This window comes from Aedes albopictus, chromosome 3, assembly GCF_035046485.1.
Source record: "Aedes albopictus strain Foshan chromosome 3, AalbF5, whole genome shotgun sequence".
Classification (NCBI taxonomy): Eukaryota; Metazoa; Arthropoda; class Insecta; order Diptera; family Culicidae; genus Aedes; species Aedes albopictus.
In genome coordinates, this window is record NC_085138.1 from 1,761,010 (window position 1) to 1,781,637 (window position 20,628).

At 36.3% G+C, this 20,628-nt stretch overlaps 1 protein-coding gene and 1 non-coding gene across 2 annotated transcripts in view; one reads left to right on the forward strand and one right to left on the reverse strand.

The window, feature by feature from the left end:
* LOC134289565 (uncharacterized) overlaps positions 1-1,339 on the reverse strand; it is a 246,262-nt gene extending 244,923 nt beyond the window's left edge. Inside the window, exon 1 of the mRNA XM_062855551.1 lies at positions 1,115-1,339. The gene's annotated coding sequence lies outside the window, so the exon portion shown is untranslated. The remainder of the gene's footprint in view (positions 1-1,114) is intronic.
* A 6,540-nt stretch (positions 1,340-7,879) lies between these two features.
* Positions 7,880-7,950, forward strand: Trnat-agu (transfer RNA threonine (anticodon AGU)). Its single transcript has one exon. It is a non-coding gene; the product is annotated as a tRNA-Thr (tRNA).
* The last annotated feature ends 12,678 nt before the right edge of the window (positions 7,951-20,628 follow it).

The window sequence follows — 20,628 nt, forward strand, 5'->3', positions numbered from 1 at the left end:
ATCTTTCGAATGACGGGTGCCAAATTGGTGGACATTTTTATTTGATAATAACGGTTTTTGGCACACCGTGACTGCTGTTATAATCTCGTCAAAAAAGTACCGAACAGGAAATTCAGAAATAAGTGTGAATGCTTAAACAGCAGCCTGGCTATCTGATCAGAAGTATATTACTTTGCCCATTACGTGCTGCTGAAGTGCTGATTTCACTCCGCACATAAGGGCAAAGATTTCGGTCTGAAAAACGGTGCAGTGTCTACCAAGTGAGTAAGACTGATACAGCCTTAGCTCACGAGAATAAACACCAGCACCTGCTCGACCTTCGAGAAGGGAGCCATCAGTGTAACATACGATGCCGTCTGAAATACTTCTTTCCAGATAACCAGACATCCACTCTTCCCGGGAAGGGAATTTCGTGGAAAATGTCCTATATGGAAAATTACAAGCAATTGTAAGATCACTTGGAGCAAGGACAAATTTGTCCCAATTCACTAAAAGTGGAAACAACGAGGTGTGTGTTGATGTGTGGTTCACAGGAGTTTCCTCTTGTAAAACGGTAAGTGCAAGAAAGTGCTTCCTGTTTGTGATCAATGTGTAGTGGGGCAACGTCAAAGAAAACTTCGAGCGCTGCCGTAGGAGTTGAAGAGAACGCTCCAGACATCGCCATTAAGCACATCCTTTGGAGATGGCCTAATTTTGATTAGACCGTTCTCACTTCGCCCTGTTGCCACCACACAAGACATCCATAGGCCAATATTGGCCGAACAACAGTTGTGTAGATCCATTTGATATACTTGGGTTTAAGACCCCAAGTTGTACCAAAGGTTCGACGGCATTGCCCGAAGGTCTAACAAGCTTTCTTGATTCTGAACTCAACATGAGGTGTCCAGGAAAGCTTGGAATCAAGTATGACTCCAACGTACTTTACCTGTTCAGTCACATTGATTTCAGAATCAAAGAGACGCAAAGGTCGAACGCCATTACGGTTTCGCCTTTCCGTGAAAAGAACAATAGATGTTTTACTCGGATTAACCGAAAGGCCATATTGGCGACACAAACCCTCCAACTACCTGAAGAGCTATTTGCATCAGGTCGAAAAGGGTGCTGATGCACATACCGACTAACAATGTCAGGTAGTCGTCGGCAAAACCATAAGTAGGAAAACCGCTATTATTGAGTTGCCTCAATAGCGTATCTGCTACGAGATTCCACAAAAGTGATGATAAGACTCCCCCTTGGGGGCATCCACAAACACTCAATTTCCTAATCATCGCTTGACGCAATGTCGCGAAGAGATGTCGGTTTTTGAGCATTTGGTGAATGCAATTGGAAATCATTGGAGATATACCATGACTGCGGTAACTGTGATCCTTCAGCTTCCCGGCAGGCAACATTGCTGCACATGGCGCCAAAGATAGCACACATAACTCATGGCTACTATGTTTCAAGGCAAATTGCAGTGATGCCCATCGAATAGTGTAATCATCATGATCAAAGATTTTCATTCTGGATAAAAATCGATAACAAATTAATGAGGCGTCCGATTTGAATGTGGTCTTCGGCAAAGTTGTAGCTGATAGAGTAGCCTAGGAGAACCAAGAACCAACTAACACTTTAAGGGAAAATGCTACATTCAATTGAATGAAAAACGTTCTTTTCTCATAGTAATTCTCATACAAACTTTGAAGAGCTTGTGCATTCTAAATTTTCAACCAAATCAGCTCATTTTTCGGGAGAAGGCATAGAATATGGTTACGAATCGAATAAGCGGTGTGGAGCAAAAACATTTTTTTTAACCACGCTAACGCAGATATTCCCACCGTTGTTAAACTGCAGTACTTCATCCAGTCCCTTGAAGGCAAGGTAAGTAAGCCGTTTAAAAACCTAAACATCGCGGCCGATAACTACGCTGCCGTGTGGGACGCTCTACTTAAAAGGTTTGATAACCGATGTTTTCTTTGAAGCAGCTCTGTCGTTATATTTACGACCTTCCTGTGGTCAAAAAAGAGTCACCCGATAGCCTCCAGAAGCTTGTGAACGAGTTTCAGCGGCATGTGAAGTCTTTCGCGAAGCTGAAAGAACCCGTTCAGCGCAGAGACAGTCTTCTAGTCAGCCTGTTGTCCTACAAACTTAATCCGTCAACCCGCTGAGCGTGTTTCCCCTCCAAGGCACAAATTTCCCAAATGGAGGAGAACGTGCCTCTGGGGCCGACCTACTGATACCTGATACCCCTCCAAGAAAGCAATTTCCATCCAAAATGGCAGCCAACGTGTCTGCGTCCGATACCAAGCCCCATCATGCTTCGCTTGTTCCGACCGACATTTCCTGTTCCAGTGGCAATTTTTCGCCAAGATGTCTGTCAGCCAGAAAATATATCTAGTTTCCTAGCGCAAACTATGCTGGAACTGCTTCCGAAACGGTCACCAAATCTATCCTAGCCTGGTAAAAGCTCGCCCACTCCAGCTGTGACGTCGGAACCACACGAAGCACTGCCTATTTCATCCATTTCGGCCCCCTTTTCACATTACAAACCTCCTTTGGATAACCATGTGCGATTATGGAATCGAGTTCAGTTCTAGGCCTGCTGGCGACGGAAATAGTCGAGTGACTCCGTAGCTTGAAGGAATAGAAGCGCCCGTCTAACGAATTGGGAGTCGTGAGTTCGAGTCTCACCGGAGTACGTGGATTTCTTTTCATAATTTCAAATCTCAATTTGTTCATCGAGCACATGTTCTGTTGTGTACACTGTTTCAACAGTGTAATTTCTCACATGGCTTAGTCAGCCAAAGCAAAATCAAGAAATTGATATTTAAATATCGTTAAATTGATATCGTCCACACGTAACACTCTAGGGGTATTCGTCGGGCAAATTTCCTGAAATTTGGTCGTATAATTCAGCTTGGGAAGGATTTGAAGCCAACTGTGAGCTAAACAGCCATAAAAAAAACCCCATGTCGAAGCGAACAAAACTGCAGAAAATACAGAATTTCCCCTATATTTTGGGTTTTATTTTCCGCAAAAAAAAAACATCTTTTGGATAGGAAGAATGAAGTGTCAAATAGAAATGCTCAAATAATTAAGAGATGATTCATGTCAGCCTAGGGCAAAGACATTTTGTGATGTGGAGTAGCTATGAGAAAACTCAAGTTACTATTTCCATAAATGGTAAATAGACGAAACCTTAAAAACCAGGCAATACTTACCTTTTAGGATGGAATCAGGCAACCAAAAAAATGGAAGAAATTCAAAGGTATTCTTGAGCAATGTCCTCTTGCTCAGTGTGAGGTGAAAGTCCCTTTAATAAAGACAAATCAATCAATCAATTGCTCAGTGTCTTGTCTCTAACAGAAAACTAAACTATTCTTGAGCCTAAAAATTCAAATTAATACTTGTCACAACAGCGTTGCGTTGTTACCCTCTAATTCCCAACTCCGCCTCTAGACGGGATATAGTGAGAGCATTTCACTTTTTCATTCCAGTGCAATCAAAACTTATAGAAGAATAAAGTTATAGTGATTAAAAGTGGTTTTACTTGCTTGGTGAAATTGGAATCACTGACCTGGAATCCCGGACTCGGCCTTTGAAGTGTCACTGTTATCGTCGTTGTTGTCATTGTTGGTTCCCTACGTCGCCATCAAAACAAAGGTGTTGGAATCCAATAAAATCACGTTATATTCAGAAAAATTAGCTCTTTTGATTAGGCTACAGAAAACAGCAATATTTTATTCACTAAACAACCCAGTTCTTTGTTCATACATCTTGATTACAAGATAGTTTGAACGACTTCGAACATCTCAAATCTTTTCATATTGTGTTCCAAAGTTCATGTCACCTTGGAGCACTCACGAATGTGGTCAACTGAATTGCCAGCATATTTAATTGTAACGATGATAATGATGTGTAACTCAAAGTTGATCTTAAAGCTGTAGATTCTAAGGGATACCAGGAGATCTCAGAGTAGTTTCAGGAGGGTTCCAAGGAGTTCCAGGGAGGCATGGGCGCTTCAATGGATCTCAAGGGCGTTCTAGGGGCGCCAGGAGTTTTTAAGGGCGTATAACGAAGGTTTCATGGGGTCTCAGGGGATCTCATGGGGTTCCAATGGATCCCAGCGGCGTTTTAGGGATTGCAGATGCGTATCAGGGGCTCCTAAGGGATTTCAGAGGAATACATAAAGGTCTCAGGGGCGTTTCAGGGGATTCGAGGGATATCAGGAGGTCTCAAGGGCGTTTCAGGAGGTCTCAGGAGCGTTTCAGAGGGGAACCAGAGGGTCCCAGGGGCGCTTCAGGAGATCTCTGTCGGAAAGCCCTAAAAGGCTCTCTCCCGCCCCGCTCTGGGGCTCTATAAAAAAAAAACCTAGAAACGAGGCTTCAATCTTGTACCGACTTTTCGAACCCTCTAAGCAGAATACCCTCTTCGAATAAGTGTAATCAGTTTTGTACCTTTTAATTCCGCCCTATGTTGCTTATCCTTTGACAGATACGCGTTTTTCGACTACTGACACTGAGGAAGATTACAAGTGGTAGTCGAAATACGCGTATCTGTCAAAGGATAAGCAACAACGAGCGGAATCAAAAGGTACAACACTGATTACATTCATTCGAAGAGGCTTCAGTGTTTAGCTGACAACGGATAGTTGCCAGATTAGGTTTACTGATCTTGTTTCGAGTTTCAGTAATATTGAGTACGACGAAACCCTTGTACCTGTCAGCTGGCCAACCGTTTAACAATCGAATCGCTAGTTTCGCAATGAATCAAGTTTAAACACCGTTCCGAATGGTACGCTTCCGCTTGTCCGTCGGAAGTAATGAAATCGCTTTGCATATGTTGTTGACTTCCGGGTAGCTAGGTATATGCACGCTCTTTTCATGCAACAATGATCCACAAATAGCGATACTGTCTGCAGCAACATCAACTCAGCAAACAATCAATAGCCGATGAAGATAGCCCACACAAACCAAACCGAAGTTATCTCGCAGCAAACGTCCTTTCATTTCGCGTTCGTGTACAATTTCTGCCACCGTACGCAGTTTACTTTTGTCCGTTCGATATGTGACGAGATTATCTCATTCGGCTGGAGCGAAACACAGTCAGTCCACCGACCGGTTGTTGGCTGATTGGAAGGAGGAAAAACAACATGAACAAGGCGCTTGTTGACAACAACTGTGTGACACAAACGGGTACTGGGTATCCTTCTTGCTATCATCATCCACCCCTCGTGCCCTGTTGGGCCATTTCATTTTCACAACAGGTGAGAGGCAGGTTGAATATTAATTTGTTTTACATCCGCAATGTGTACCCTGGTATACACTGACACGGAATGCAAATAAGTTGGAGCGGATGCGCGACTGGTACGACGGTGACGGAGTCACGGGTTTCGGGAGAAGGTAATTATTCTTTAATCTTGCAAACCGTTTTAGGAATGTTATATTTAAACCGAGCATGAAAGAACGTTTTTGGGGGACGATGAATCCTAATTTCTCCCGATTAACACATCAGTGGGCTATACGTTTACACGTTTGTGGTGTGTATGTTTTATATTCAACTGGTGAACGCTTGGCAATCTTGCTTGTCGTACCAAAATTAAAAACCCGATTTAAACCACTTATGGTGAATAGAACCCTTCTTGCACTTATTAAAATTATTGTTGTATTATTTGTTTTTAACATATTTACTTTGTGCGATTGACCAGTTCTAGAAAATATTGTGGATCTAGTGGATTATTTTCCAAAATAGCATCATGGACCTGGACAAAACTATCAGGAATGCCAGACACCTCCTAGAATCTTGTATGGAATGTTTAAAAAATAGCTTGCATATTCTAGAATATTGTATCTTTTGTTAACTGCCAAGAGATCTAGAAAATTAGCAAAATACACTTTGTCTAATATCTATTAATCAGTCGAATTAATTAGCTCCGAAGTACTTGGTATTCATGGTTATGGTGTAAAAGGACAAAAATGATATATCTACTATGTTAACACTTAACACTTAAACTACCGAGGGGGTAAAAACTCCCGCGAACTACCAAGGGTCCAAAAAAAGTCGGAAGTCCAACTTTGACAAGGCATTTCTCGGCCGTTTTTCAACCGATTTCAAAACTTTTTTTTGTGATGGAACCGGACAGGTTTCAAGATCATCGTCCATTTATAAAAAAATATAATAGATGCGTTTACCCAAAGTTATTAAGCAAAAGGCACTTCCTAGTTTTTTTGAGAGCGCATTTTTTGCGCACATTGATCAATAAAGCAAAATTTAAAGCGATGACATATGGTTTTTTCGACTCTAAATCATGCGTACAGCTGGAGTGAACATGTTAATGCAAAATTAGTGATTTTTCAGTACACTGATAATTTACCTTACTCAAAAAACTGCTAAAATACCCTATTTTTCACATAAAATAAGCAATAAATCAAAATTCAAAGCGATGACATATAGTTTTTTTAGCCTTAAATTGTTCGTAGGATTGTACTCGACATTTTTGATGAACAATGAAAATGTTCTAATTACACTCTTATTTTGTTTTACCCGGAAATCTACGAAAATTCCATACTTTTCACACAAAGTAGTCAACAAAACTAAATTTAAAACGATAACATGTAGTTTTTTAGCCTGGAAATGTTCGCAGCAGTTTGGGGGACATACTTGAAGAATAATAGTGATGTTTTCATTACACTCAAATTTTGATTCACTCAAAAATCAACGAAAGTACCACATTTTTCACGTAAAGTGCTTAACAAAAATGATGGCTTACAATGCAAAGTAGTTTTTTTACCTTTAAATTATTCGTGAAAGCGTACCGGACGTTCTTGATGAGTAATAGTGATGTTTTCATGACACACTTAATTTATTTTCCTCGAATAGCTACAAAAATACCATAATTTTCATACAAAACAGTCAATAAAACAAAATTTAAAGCCATAACATGTAGTTGTATGGCCTTAAATTTTCCGTTACAATGTACTGAACCTGTTTTTGATAAAATGATGATGTTTACATTACACTAATATTTTGTTTTATGAAAAAATGTACAAAAAGCGAAAAAGCCAAAATTAAAAGCAATGATATGTAGTTTTTCAACTTTGAATACATCGTAGTAGTTTAGTGGATTCATTTGAACAACCTTAGTGATGTTTTTATTACACTCATATTTTATTTCACTCAAAATACTAGGAAAATACCACATTTTGAACACAAAATAGTTATCAAATAAAAATTGGAGTCAATGTATTATAGTTTTTTTTGCCATGAAATTATTTGTAAAAAAGTACTAGACTTGTTCGATAAACAATAGTGATCTTTCAATTACACTCGTTGTTTTCTAAATTTGTTTATGAAAAAAAAAACAAAAACAACTCAAATAAAGAGAACTTACTATGCGCAGCATATAGTCACATGTTGATGTACCGTAAAAAAATATATTTTTACACAGATAATTATTTTTGATAGCTAAAAGCACTGAGATTTTCACTCAGGTGGAGTACTGACTCAATTTGTTATTTATAATTTCAAAATATTCTTCATGTTTTGATACAATAAATTAACCTGACATGTTTGAAAATGTGATTCTCGCTCGTATGAAAAAATAAAATTGATCACCCAAAACAATTAAAACTGTCCAATCCTTACATTGCAATTATAACTGAGACACCAGTAAGGTACACCGGGGCAAGTTGAAACATCTCTTCGCCACAGTCGTCGATGAGAGGTGTGTGGACTTCCAACACACAAAAACAATGCGCTCTCGCCTAGGCTTTACATATGCAATATATGCGTAGTGTGGATGTACATCTCATTCCATCCGAAAGGGGTGCAATCTGTGGAAAAGATAACCTCGGAATTTTGTGTTGAGCTTGAATTCAGGTTAGCAGCTACGTCTTCGAGCCTTCTCGTGGCGGAGCGGCAACGCGCCTGTCTAGTGAGTAGGAGTCGTGAGTTCGAGTCTCACCGAGAGGACGAGTAACTTTTTCGCAAATTTCACCTCAATTTGTCCATTTCTCACTCACGCCAGTATATGTAAAGTCTAGCTTTTGGAATAAAGTAAAACTTCCATTCGGCTGATTAAGCCGCAAAAATCGATAATTAATTAATTTAATTATGTCAAGATGAAACAGCGGGTTAACATGATGTTTTCTAATGATGATAAACAATTTGATTGCCATAACGCATCGTTTAAAAATATATTGAAATCTATTTCAAAACTTCGCGTTTCATCTTGCCCCACCCGTTTCAACTTGCCCCGGTGTACCTTACTTGTTTTAAAATTATTAAATCAGGAAAAATGCATGGAATAATATATTAGGGAAATTTGCTGAAAAACTATCAAAGCTCCCCGATTTACGGTATTGCATCAGAAACTCTTCTATATACATTTGTTTTTCAGAAATTTCCCAAAAGGTGCAATTATATTTTATGATATCTTTCAAAGATTTTTTCAAAATATTTTGTCGTGGATTCTTTTCGAAAATCTTTCAAAAATTTTCCAGAGATTCCTTCAGGGATATTTTCAAAAACATCAAGGATTCATGCGGAATTTATTTAGGAGTTCTATTTCTAGAGGAAGTCTTTTAGAAAACTTTTGAAATGTTTCCGTGTATTATTCCTTTGGGTTTTCATCAGAATTTCCTCTAGCGATTGTTTGATAAATTTCTCCAAGGACCCATTTAGAATATTATCATATTTTTTCAGGAATCTGGAGCATTTTCGAAGTTTTTTTTTTTCTGGCTTTCTCCAGTTCTCTCAAGTTTCCATCCTAGTTCCCAATTCCCATGCAAAGTGTTTTTCTTTTATTTGCTGCCATTAATAGTTCCTTCCGTGTTTTTTTTCGATATTTTTAGAGATTTCCGATAATTACTTCTGGAATTACTGTCAAAGAGTTTTCCGATATTTCTCCTGAATTTCTTCGCTGGTTTTTATCCGGAGTTTCTCCCGGAATTTCTCTTAGAGATTTTCAGAGTTCTTTCATGAATTTTCTAAATATCTCCTACCAGAGCTTTTTTCCGAGATTTCCCAGTTCATCTCAGGATTTCTTCCGAAGTTTCTCTCGCGTTCCTCATTGCAGAATTTGTCGCAAAAATATCACGTTTATTCATTCCGACATGTCTCCGGTTATTTACAACAATGAATTTTGTAGGTTATCTCAGGCAGGAGGTTTTCCGAGAAACACTTCTAGAAAAGTACAGTACTGGACGCATTGACCGATTTTCATACAAAATGCTTAAGTTTGGAACTCTGTATTTCAGCTTCTAGAGCACAAACTCCGAGAGTAATCTCAGGTGAAACTTAAAAAAAAAACTCTCGCAAGAACCTTTATAAAATATCCCGGATGTAACTTCTGTAGAAATCCGGGGAGAAACTCCAGAAAAAAAACATTGAAATTTCTTAAAACTTCGGGAGAAATCCCAGAGGCAATTCTTTCAGAAAACTCGTGAAAAACTCCTTTAAAATCCGTGAGGAGCCTCAGTTGAAATCCCAGCAACAGTTTCTGTAAAAACCTTAGAAATCCCGGAAAAATCTCATGGAGAAATACCAAGAGGAATACCGGAAGAAATCGCGGAAAACCTTCAAGATAAATTCCGAGAGAAACTCTAAGACGACGACATCTGATGTATATTCCCGGAGAAAAGAGAATGAATTCCACGAAAATTTGTTAAGGCAAAACGCAGGATGAAAAATCCAACGAGAGACTCTGAGAGCAAATATGGGAAAACCTCTGGAAGAAAATCTATAGGATTCTCATAAAAAACCTTCAGGAGACAATATTTGGATTTCCGGAAAGAACTGTTTGAAACGTCGATAGGAATACGAAAAAATCTGCGAGAGGAATTTGAAAAGGAGTCCCAAGAAACAGGAATGAAAGAAGGCTGAAAATCTCTCTAATAAAGACACATAATCTAACCTTAACTTTGGAAACCAGTTAAGTTCGTAACTTTTTTTCATTTTCACGGAATTTCCGTTTATTTTTTTGGTGATTGCTACTGCATGTTCAGGAGACGTAAATGGACTCAAATAAAAACAAATAAAATAAATCCCTGGTGAATTTTCGGTTTGCCTTGTATTTTTTTCAGGTAATAGATAACCTGAAACTGGTACAAAAAGTCAGTAATAGAAATCTGCATGTGTTTGTTTTGAATTTTGTGTTATTGGCTATTTTGTGTGAAAAATGTGGCACATTCGTGATTTTTTTAGTAAAACAAAACGTGGATGTGATGTGAACATCAAAATTTTATCAAATACATGTCTAGTATATTCCAACGGAAAATTTCAAGACTAACAATCACATGTCATTGCTTTAAATATTATTTTATTGACTATTTTGTAAGAAAATTATGGTATTTTAAAAACTTGTTTGGTAAAATGAATTAAGAGTGTCATGAAGGCGGTGTTATTGTTCAACGTTCATCATTTCATGAAAAAATTCAAGCCAAAAAACCAGAGTGCATTGCCTTATATTTTTATTTGATGACTACTTTGTGTGAAAAATGTGGTATTTTCCTAGTATTCCGAGTGAAATAAAATATGAGTGTAATGAAAAATTCACTAGGATTGTTCAAATAAATCCACACTAAACTTCTTTGATAAATTCAAAGTTGAATAACTACATATCATTACTTTAAATTTTGGCTTATTCGCTTTTTTGTGGTATTTTCGTACATTTTTTCATAAAACATAATATTAGTGTAATGTAAACATCAACATTTTATCAAAAACAGGTCCAGTACATTGTAACGGAAAATTTAAGGCCATACAACTTCATATTATGGCTTTAAATTTTGTTTTATTGACTGTTTTGTATGAAAATTATGGTATTTTTGTAGCTATTCGAGGAAAATAAATTAAGTGTGTCATGAAAACATCACTATTACTCATCAAGAACGTCCGGTACGCTTTCACGAATAATTTAAAGGTAAAAAAACTACTTTGCATTGTAAGCCATCATTTTTGTTAAGCACTTTACGTGAAAAATGTGGTACTTTCGTTGATTTTTGAGTGAATCAAAATTTGAGTGTAATGAAAACATCACTATTCTTCTTCAAGTATGTCCCCCAAACTGCTACGAACATTTCCAGGCTAAAAAACTACATGTTATCGTTTTAAATTTAGTTTTGTTGACTACTTTGTGTGAAAAGTATGGAATTTTCGTAGATTTCCGGGTAAAACAAAATAAGAGTGTAATTAGAACATTTTCATTGTTCATCAAAAATGTCGAGTACAATCCTACGAACAATTTAAGGCTAAAAAAACTATATGTCATCGCTTTGAATTTTGATTTATTGCTTATTTTATGTGAAAAATAGGGTATTTTAGCAGTTTTTTGAGTAAGGTAAATTATCAGTGTACTGAAAAATCACTAATTTTGCATTAACATGTTCACTCCAGCTGTACGCATGATTTAGAGTCGAAAAAACCATATGTCATCGCTTTAAATTTTGTTTTATTGATCAATGTGTGCTCTCAAAAAAACTAGGAAGTGCCTTTTGCTTAATACCTTTGGGTAGACGCATCTATTATATTTTTTTATAAATGGACGATGATCTTGAAACCTGTCCGATTCCATCGCAAAAAAAAAGTTTTGAAATCGGTTGAAAAACGGCCGAGAAATGCCTTGTCAAAGTTGGACTTCCGACTTTTTTTGGACCCTTGGTAGTTTACGAGTTAAACTACTGAGGGGGTAAAAACTCCCGCGAACTTGCTAGTTTTTTTTTGAGAGCGCATTTTTTTCGCACATTGATCAATAAAACAAAATTTAACGCGATGACATATGTTTTTTTCGACTCTAAATCATGCGTACAGCTGGAGTGAACATGTTTATGCAAAATTAGTGATTTTTCAGTACACTGATATTCTACCTTACTCAAAAAACTGCTAAAATACCCTATTTTTCACATAAAATAAGCAATAAATCAAAATTCAAAGCGATGACATATAGTTTTTTTGGTCTTAAATTGTTCGTAGGATTGTACTTGACATTTTTGATGAACAATGAAAATGTTCTAATTACACTCTTATTTTGTTTTACCCGGAAAACTACAAAAATTCCATACTTTTTACACAAAGTAGTCAACATAACTAAATTTAAAACGATAACATGTAGTTTTTAAGCCTTGAAATGTTCGCAGCAGTTTGGGGCACATACTTGAAGAATAATAGTGATGGTTTCATTACACTCAAAATTTGATTTACTCAAAAATCAACGAAAGTACCACATTTTTCACGCGAAGTGGTTAACAAAAATAATGGCTTACAATGCAAAGTAGTTTTTTGCCTATAAATTATTCGTGAAAGCGTACTGGACGTTCTTGATGAGTTATAGTGACGTTTTCACGACACACTTAATTTATTTTACTCGAAAAGCTACGAAAATACCATAATTTTTATACAAAACAGTCAATAAAACAAAATTAAAAGCCAAAACATGTAGTTGTATGGCCTGAAATTTTCCGTTACAATGTACTGAACCTGTTTTTAATAAAATGTTGATGTTTACAATACACCAATATTTTGTTATATAAAAAAATTTACGAAAATACCACAAAAAAAGCGAATAAGTCAAAATTTAAAGTAATGATATGTAGTTATTCAACTTTGAATTTATCGTAGTAGTTTTGTGGATTTATTTGAACAACCCAAGTGATGTAGTGATGCGTGATGTAGTAAACACTTATATTTTATTCCACTCGGAATACTAGGAAAATACCACATTTTTCACACAAAGTAATCAACAAATGAAAATATAGACAATGCATTCTGGTTTTTTGCCTTGAATTTTTTTGTGAAATGATAAACATTGAACAATAATACCGCCTTCATGACACTATTAATTTATTTTACCAAACAAGTTTTTAAAACACCATAATTTTCTTACAAAAAAGTCAATAAAACAAAATTTAAAGCAATGACATGTAGTTGTTAGACTTTAAATTTTCCGTTAGAATGTACTAGACATGTATTTGATAAAATTTTGATGTTTACATCACATCCACATTTTGTTTTACTAAAAAATCACGAATGTGCCATACAATGGAAGTTTTCATGTCTTTTTTACTTCAACTTCTGATTGGATAGCTGTTCCTTCCCAAATAGCATTCCATAAGCAATTAGAATAGAGGTATTAAAGTTTTAACATGACAACTTTCAGTATGCAATCTACGAATTACTCCGTTACCACGCAACGCAAAAATCACGAATGTGCCATATTTTTCACACAAAATAGCCAATTACACAAAATTCAAAACAAACACATGCAGATTTCATTACTGATTTTTTTGTGTACCAGTTTCATGTTATCTACTACCTGAAAAAAATACAAGGCAAACCGAAAATCCACCAGGGATTTTTTTTTAATTTGTATTCATTTGAGTCCATTTGCGTCTCCTGAACATGCAGTAGCAATCACCAAAAAATAAACGGAAATCCCGTGAAAATGAAAAAAAGTTACGAACTTAACTGGTTTCCAAAGTTAAGGTTAGGTTATGTGAGATTTTCAGCCTTCTTTCATTCCTGTTTCTTGGGGTTCCTTTTCAAATTCCTCTCGGAGATTCTTTCGTATTCCTATCGACGTTTTTACCCTAGATTCAAACAGTTGATTCCGGAAAAAATCCTGGAGAATATTGCAGGATTTCTGAAATCCAAATATTGTATCCTGAAGGTTTTCATGGGAATCCTACAGATTTTCTTCCAGAGGTTTTCCAATGTTTGCTCTCAGAGTTCCTCGTTGGATTTTTCCTCCTGCGTTTTGCCCAAACAAATTTTCGTGGAATTTATTCTCTTTTCTCCTGGAATATACCTCAGATGTTGTTGTAGAATTTCTCTTAGGTTCAAGGTTTTCCACGATTTCTTTCGGTATTCCTCTTGGTACTTCTCCATGAGATTTTCCCGGGATTTCTAAGGTATTTACAGAAACTATTGCCGGGATTTCAACTGAGGCTCCTCCCGGTTTTTAAAGGAGTTTTTCGCGAGTTTTCTGAAGGAATTGCTTCTGGGATTTCTCCCGAAGTTTTAAGAAATTTCAATGATTTTTTTCTGGAGTTTCTCCCCGGAGGTTCTCGCGAGAGTTTTTTGAAGTTTCACCTGAGATTACTCTTGGAGCTTGTGCTCTAGAAGCTGAACTCCAAACTTAGGCATTTTGTATGAAAATCGGTCAATGCGTCCAGTGCTGTACTTTTCTAGGAGTGTTTCTCGGAAAACCTCCTGCTTGAGATTGTAGGAATAATAGTAACAATTGAATATTGGTAATTGTTATTTTCAACTGGGGTGATAATCGCATTTAAGGTTTAAAATGACCATCTTAGGACATGCTAATCCGCTCGAGGATTTGCTTGTTAATGCTGGTCCACCCGGACCTAGTGACCTTCTCTGGACACACCAACCCGCTCGAGGATTGGATTTGGGGATTTATTCTGGTCCACCCGGACCAAGTGCCCTTCTCTGGACACACCAACCCGTTCGAGGATTGGATTTAGGTATTTGCTCTGGTCCACCCATACCCAATGCAGTAACGTACTTATTTGTTATATTTTGCTGACCGTATTCATGTTTATAAGTTTTTTGTTATATTGCTAAACTATTATTTGTGTTGTCTTTTTTTTTGTTTGAATAAAAAGAACACGTGGAGAATATTGTGCGAAGCTGGCATGAAGAGACTGTAAGGTTATTTCAATATGGCTACCAGTGGTTTCTTTTCAATCACAAATGGTTGCTACCGCTTTAAAATTTTAATCGACTGAAACGACCTAATCGTAATTATCGATTCTGTAATTATAGGTTTTTTTTTAGCATTTACTTTTTTTTCATAATAAACACGTGGGAAAATATTGTGCAAATTGGCATGAAGAAACTGGAAGAATATTACAAAATGGCTATCAGTTATTCCTATGCGCCTCTATTAGAAAATGGCTGCCTTTGTCTTTAACATACAATTGATTGATGATGGCTATAATGGTGATTATCGATTCTGTGGATTTATTACTACTTACTTTTTTGTGGGAGCGATTCTCGAATCCTGGATTGCGCCATTGTCGGAATCTGCCATTCTTCCACGAGCCAAGCGCCGGCGCTGCGGCACACTTCCTGCCGGTACTAACCACTTCGCGCCGGAACCTCGTGCTACGGCGTTCTCGACGCCGGAATTTGGCACTGCGGTGCACTTTCCGCTGGAACTTCACACTGTGGCGCACTTCGCGCTGGAACTGAACACTACACACTCACTCGATTGATTATAGTCCCGAACTTCCGTATTATACCTCGGCACTTCGAAATATCACGATCCGTTTCTTTCAACATCTATCTCGAAACTGAACTCTATGCATCATGTAGCCAATCCTGCTCGGCTGATTCGCTTCGAAGGAAGTACTAAATCGAGTACTAAAATTCATTCGCATGCACTGAAACGAATAATCAATCACTATTTGCTATAAAGATATTATATCATAGTACTCAATTTTATTTTCTTGCACTGAAAACATTATACACTAAAATTATTTTCTATCCAATATTCAATTGTTACTACTATTCCTACAGAGATAACCTACAAAATTCATTGTTGTAAATTCCTTGTCGGAATGAATCCACGTTATTTTTGCGAGAAATTCTGCAATGAGGAACGCAAGAGAAACTTCGGAAGAAATCCTAAGAACTGGGAAATCTTGGAAAAAAGCTCTGGTAGGAAATATTTAGAAAATTCATGAAAGAACTCTGAAAATCTCTAAGAGAAATCCCGGGAGAAACTCCGGATGAAAACCAGCGAAGAAATTTCACTTCTTCCTTTCAATGCACCTTTCGGGAAATTGCTGAAAAACAAATATATATAGAAGAGTTTCTGAAGCAATACCGTAAAAAGGGATAACTTTGATAGTTTTTCTGCAAATTTCCCTAATATTATTCCTCTGTTAAAATTGCAATATAAGAACTGGCCAGTTTTAATTGTTTTGTGTCATCAATATTTTTATTCATATGAGCGAGAATCACATTTTCATTTTGGGAAAGCTCTGAAAAACATACTAAATCACAAAAAATATAACAGATTGCAACGCAAAGAGTATCAGCATGATGGGAAAAGCCGTATGAAATATGATAGGTTAATTTATTGTATCAAAACATGAAGAATTTTTTAAAATTATAAATAACTAAGTGAGTCACTACTCAACCTGAGTGAAAATCTAATAGCACTGAGATACAGAGCCTCAGATATCAAAAATCATTATCTGTGTAAAATATATTTTTTACGGTACATCAACATGTGACTATATGCTGCGCATAGTAAGTTCTCTTTATTTGAGTAGTTTGAAATTTTTTATAAACAAATTTAGAAAACAACGAGTGTAATTGAAAGATCACTATTGTTTATCAAACAAGTCTAGTACTTTTTTACAAATAATTTCATGGCAAAAAAGCTATAATGCATTGTCTCCAATTTTTATTTGATTACTACTTTGTGTGCAAAATGTGGTATTTTCCTAGTATTTTGAGTGATATAATATAGGAGTGTAATAAAAACATCACTTGGGTTGTTCAAATGAATCCACTAAACTACTACGATAAATTTAAAGTTGAAAAACTACATATTATCACTTTAAATTTTGGCTTTTTCGCTTTTTTGTGGTATTTTCGTATATTTTTTTATATAACAAAATATTAGTGTATTGTAAACATCAACATTTTATTAAAAACAGGTCCAGTACATTGTAACGGAAAATTTCAGGCCATACAACTACATGTTTTGGCTTTTAATTTTGTTTTATTGACTGTTTTGTATAAAAATTATGGTATTTTTGTAGCTTTTCGAGTAAAATAAATTAAGTGTGTCGTGAAAAAGTCACTATAACTCATCAAGAACGTCCAGTACGCTTTCACGAATAATTTATAGGCAAAAAACTACTATGCATTGTAAGCCATTATTTTTGTTAACCACTTCGCGTGAAAAATGTGGTACTTTCGTTGATTTTTGAGTAAATCAAATTTTGAGTGTAATGAAACCATCACTATTATTCTTCAAGTATGTCCCCCAAACTGCTACGAACATTTCAAGGCTTAAAAACTACATGTTATCGTTTTAAATTTAGTTATGTTGACTACTTTGTGTAAAAAGTATGGAATTTTCGTAGTTTTCCGGGTAAAACAAAATAAGAGTATAATAAGAACATTTTCATTGTTCATCAAAAATGTCAAGTACAATCCTACGAACAATTTAAGACCAAAAAAACTATATGTCATCGCTTTGAATTTTGATTTATTGCTTATTTTATGTGAAAAATAGGGTATTTTAGCAGTTTTTTGAGTAAGGTAGAATATCAGTGTACTGAAAAATCACTAATTTTGCATAAACATGTTCACTCCAGCTGTACGCATGATTTAGAGTCGAAAAAAACATATGTTATCGCATTAAATTTTGTTTTATTGATCAATGTGCGAAAAAAATGCGCTCTCAAAAAAACTAGGAAGTGCCTTTTGCTTAATAACTTTGGGTAGACGCATCTATTTTATATTTTTTTTTCAAATGGACGATGATCTTGAAACCTGTCCGGTTCCATCGCAAAAAAAAGTTTTGAAATCGGTTGAAAAACGGCCGAGAAATGCCTTGTCAAAGTTGGACTTCCGACTTTTTTTGGACCCTTGGTAGTTTAGGAGTTAATCAGTTTTGGCATTAGCTAGTTATTTTGGCTGTTTAGTTTTTGCATTTTTCCCACAATATATAAATTCAAAGCTTTAATTTAACATATTGGTAGTTTTCATAGAATTCCTGTTTATTTGTAATTTGTTATTTATAATTTTGTTGAAAACAATAACCTGTTAGTATACACTTCATATGAGGTCAGCATTATTTATTGAGAAATAACTTTACCTAGGGTATAACTTTTTTCACAGACGTTGGATCACTTTGCGGTCTTCGACAAAGTTGTTTGGTATATAGTCATCTACAATAATGCCAAAGGGTTTAATTATTGAATTCTAACAGCGCCACCTAGCGGCAAAAATCGAAAACTTTTTTTCTGCATACATTTGGCCAAGATTTCCCATAAAAACTTCAAGCTCGTTGAGCGCCCCCTTAGGCTTTATCGATTTTGCTCAAATTTTGAACGTAGCTTCTGGGAGTCCAAAATAACTAATTAAGGAGGTAAGACTTGACATTTTTCAAAAATTTTGTTTTTCATATAAGTGTGGGCCACCCTAATACACAGCGTAACAAAAATTAACTTTTGGTCTGTCTCAAGAGCAAACTTATGTGTCTCTGACAGATTTTGGGCCGCTGAATCCGAATCCGGGCTTGCTCTAGCACGTCAGAATTTTCAGCTATACATCAATTTAAAGGGCAAAATATATAATTTTGGGGTTTTGTGACTGCAAGCCATTATGCATGGAAATATTTTTTTAAGCAATCAAAAGATAAATTGTTTAATTATCATCTAAATTAACGACTCATGCAAAATATTTCGTTTTACCAAATCGAGTTTGATAGTTTTAATAGCGCTTGCAAACTAATATCCGTGTTCAACTTATTTCTCTTATCTGACGATTTAGTAGATCACGTAGTGTTGAGTAGGATAATTTGCAATTGTTGTGAGAGTTTGTTTTATTGCAATCGGGGTGTCGGAATTCGTCTTCATTTTTGCGTGATTACAGTGTAGTTTTTTTTTGTGATATTGCTGCTGGATGTCCAGGAGACGCTAATAGAAGTCAACAACTTTGTCTTGAGGATACTGGAATTCATATAATTTGATGAGTTTGTTCCTGTGTATCGTTTTGGTGCCTAAACGTTGACCAAACGTATCTTTTGGCCTTAACCCTTCTACTTACTTAAATTCCTGTTGCACCTAAGCCTGAGAGGACGTAGAGGTCTTAAGCGTTAAGCCAGGTTTAACTGTATGGGTAAGCCAGGCTTACCGGTTAAGCCGAGGTGAAGAAATCGGCCCTTAGATGTCTAACTGATCTTCCTTTCCCGTTCCTCAGCTGTCGCGAGAACGTGGCCAGGACAGTTTCCAACAGTTGGAGGACTGTGTCAATATTGTGTTAGAGTCAGTGATTAGCCTCAGATCTCTGTGCTTTGGTAACGGGCGGACGGGAAGGAGGCAATAAGACAATCCATGACGACTGATCGCGATTGGGGTGACAGCTAAAAATGTAAACACAGTGTGAATACAATTCAATAAAGTTTCATCAAGTGTCGTCGGCGCTTAACAAAATATGTCACCCCAATCACGGGACATCAAAAACACATGGTAAACAAAAAAAAAATCAGCTGATCGCATCTGTCTCATGGATTGCCTTATTCTCATAACAGCGGTATGGGACTGTACAACCTACGAATCTTTGCGACTAGCTTACTGCTAATGCTAATGCTAACGCTAATACCAGTACAAGCTATCGTTCTCGTCCGCGATCAGAGAGCAAAGGATGTTTGAAGACGTTCTTATCTAGGGTTCGCACAGACCACACAGAAGAAGAAATCTTCAACTTTGTTTCAGCAACGGTAAAGAGATGATATTTGTTGAACTCACGTAGCAGTTTATGGTGCTGCAGACTCTTGACATTCAGGTTTCCAATGCGAAGCTTAAAAATATCTACCAATTATAGTTAGACAACGGCGAAACAGCAATTCGATGAAGTAAAGATTATTATTATCATTATTATTATTATTAGCTTTATTAGGAAGATTTTCAGCCCGATGCTGGTTCATCTCAAAGTGAAGTCAATGCAATAATATAATTGCAATAACGGTATATTCTTAGAGTTATTATATAGGGTTGTATAGAAATTAACAAAAAAAAACATAATATCTACCGTCGTGCGGGCCTTCTTTACAGAGCCGTAGCGTGGTCCCATGGCGCCCTTGGCAAGCATCCAGATTGGCGCCCCACGACAATGGAACATTGTTAATTTGCAAAAAAACGTGGTCATTTATTTTCTTTTCTCAAAGTTTCTTTAGTTGGATTTTTGTGTTTCGTTTATTCTCTTAGAATATATTCCACTTAATGGATATTCCGACATCCTCAAACAATATTTTTTAGAAATTTACAACGATTAATTCAATTGGTTTTACCAGAATTTTCCATTAACTTTAGGAAAGGTTTCTTCTGAAGTTTAATCAAAATCAAAATATACCAGGAGGAAATCCTGAAGAAATTTCTACATAAGTTTTTGCTGAAATCTCTTGAAAAATCCTGCTGAAATCACTAAAGGAATTCCTGCAGGAATATCCGGAGGAATCCCTAGAAAAGTTTCCCTATAAGGTTTTATGAAGAAATTCCTGGAGGAATCCATGGAAGGATTGCAAAAGAATCATTTGGAGAAGTTTTGAATAAAATCAATGGCAGATTTTCTCACGGAATACCTGGGAAAATTTCTAAAATAATTCCAAATTTATGATTTTTTGGAAAAATCTATGGTGATGAAAAGTTTTTAGAGGAATTCTAGCAGAGATTTATGGAGCAATCTCTAATGAACATGGAACATTTTTAAAGGAACAAATGGCAGATTTATAATTGATATGAGGGATTTCTTCTTTCTTAAGGAATTTGTAGACGATTTCCTAAAGGAAACTGATTGAATTTCTAAAATAATCTATAGATGACTTTCTAAAAAAACCTGGAGGAATTCCTGAAGGAATTCTCAGAGGCATTTATGAAGGAATAGCTGGAG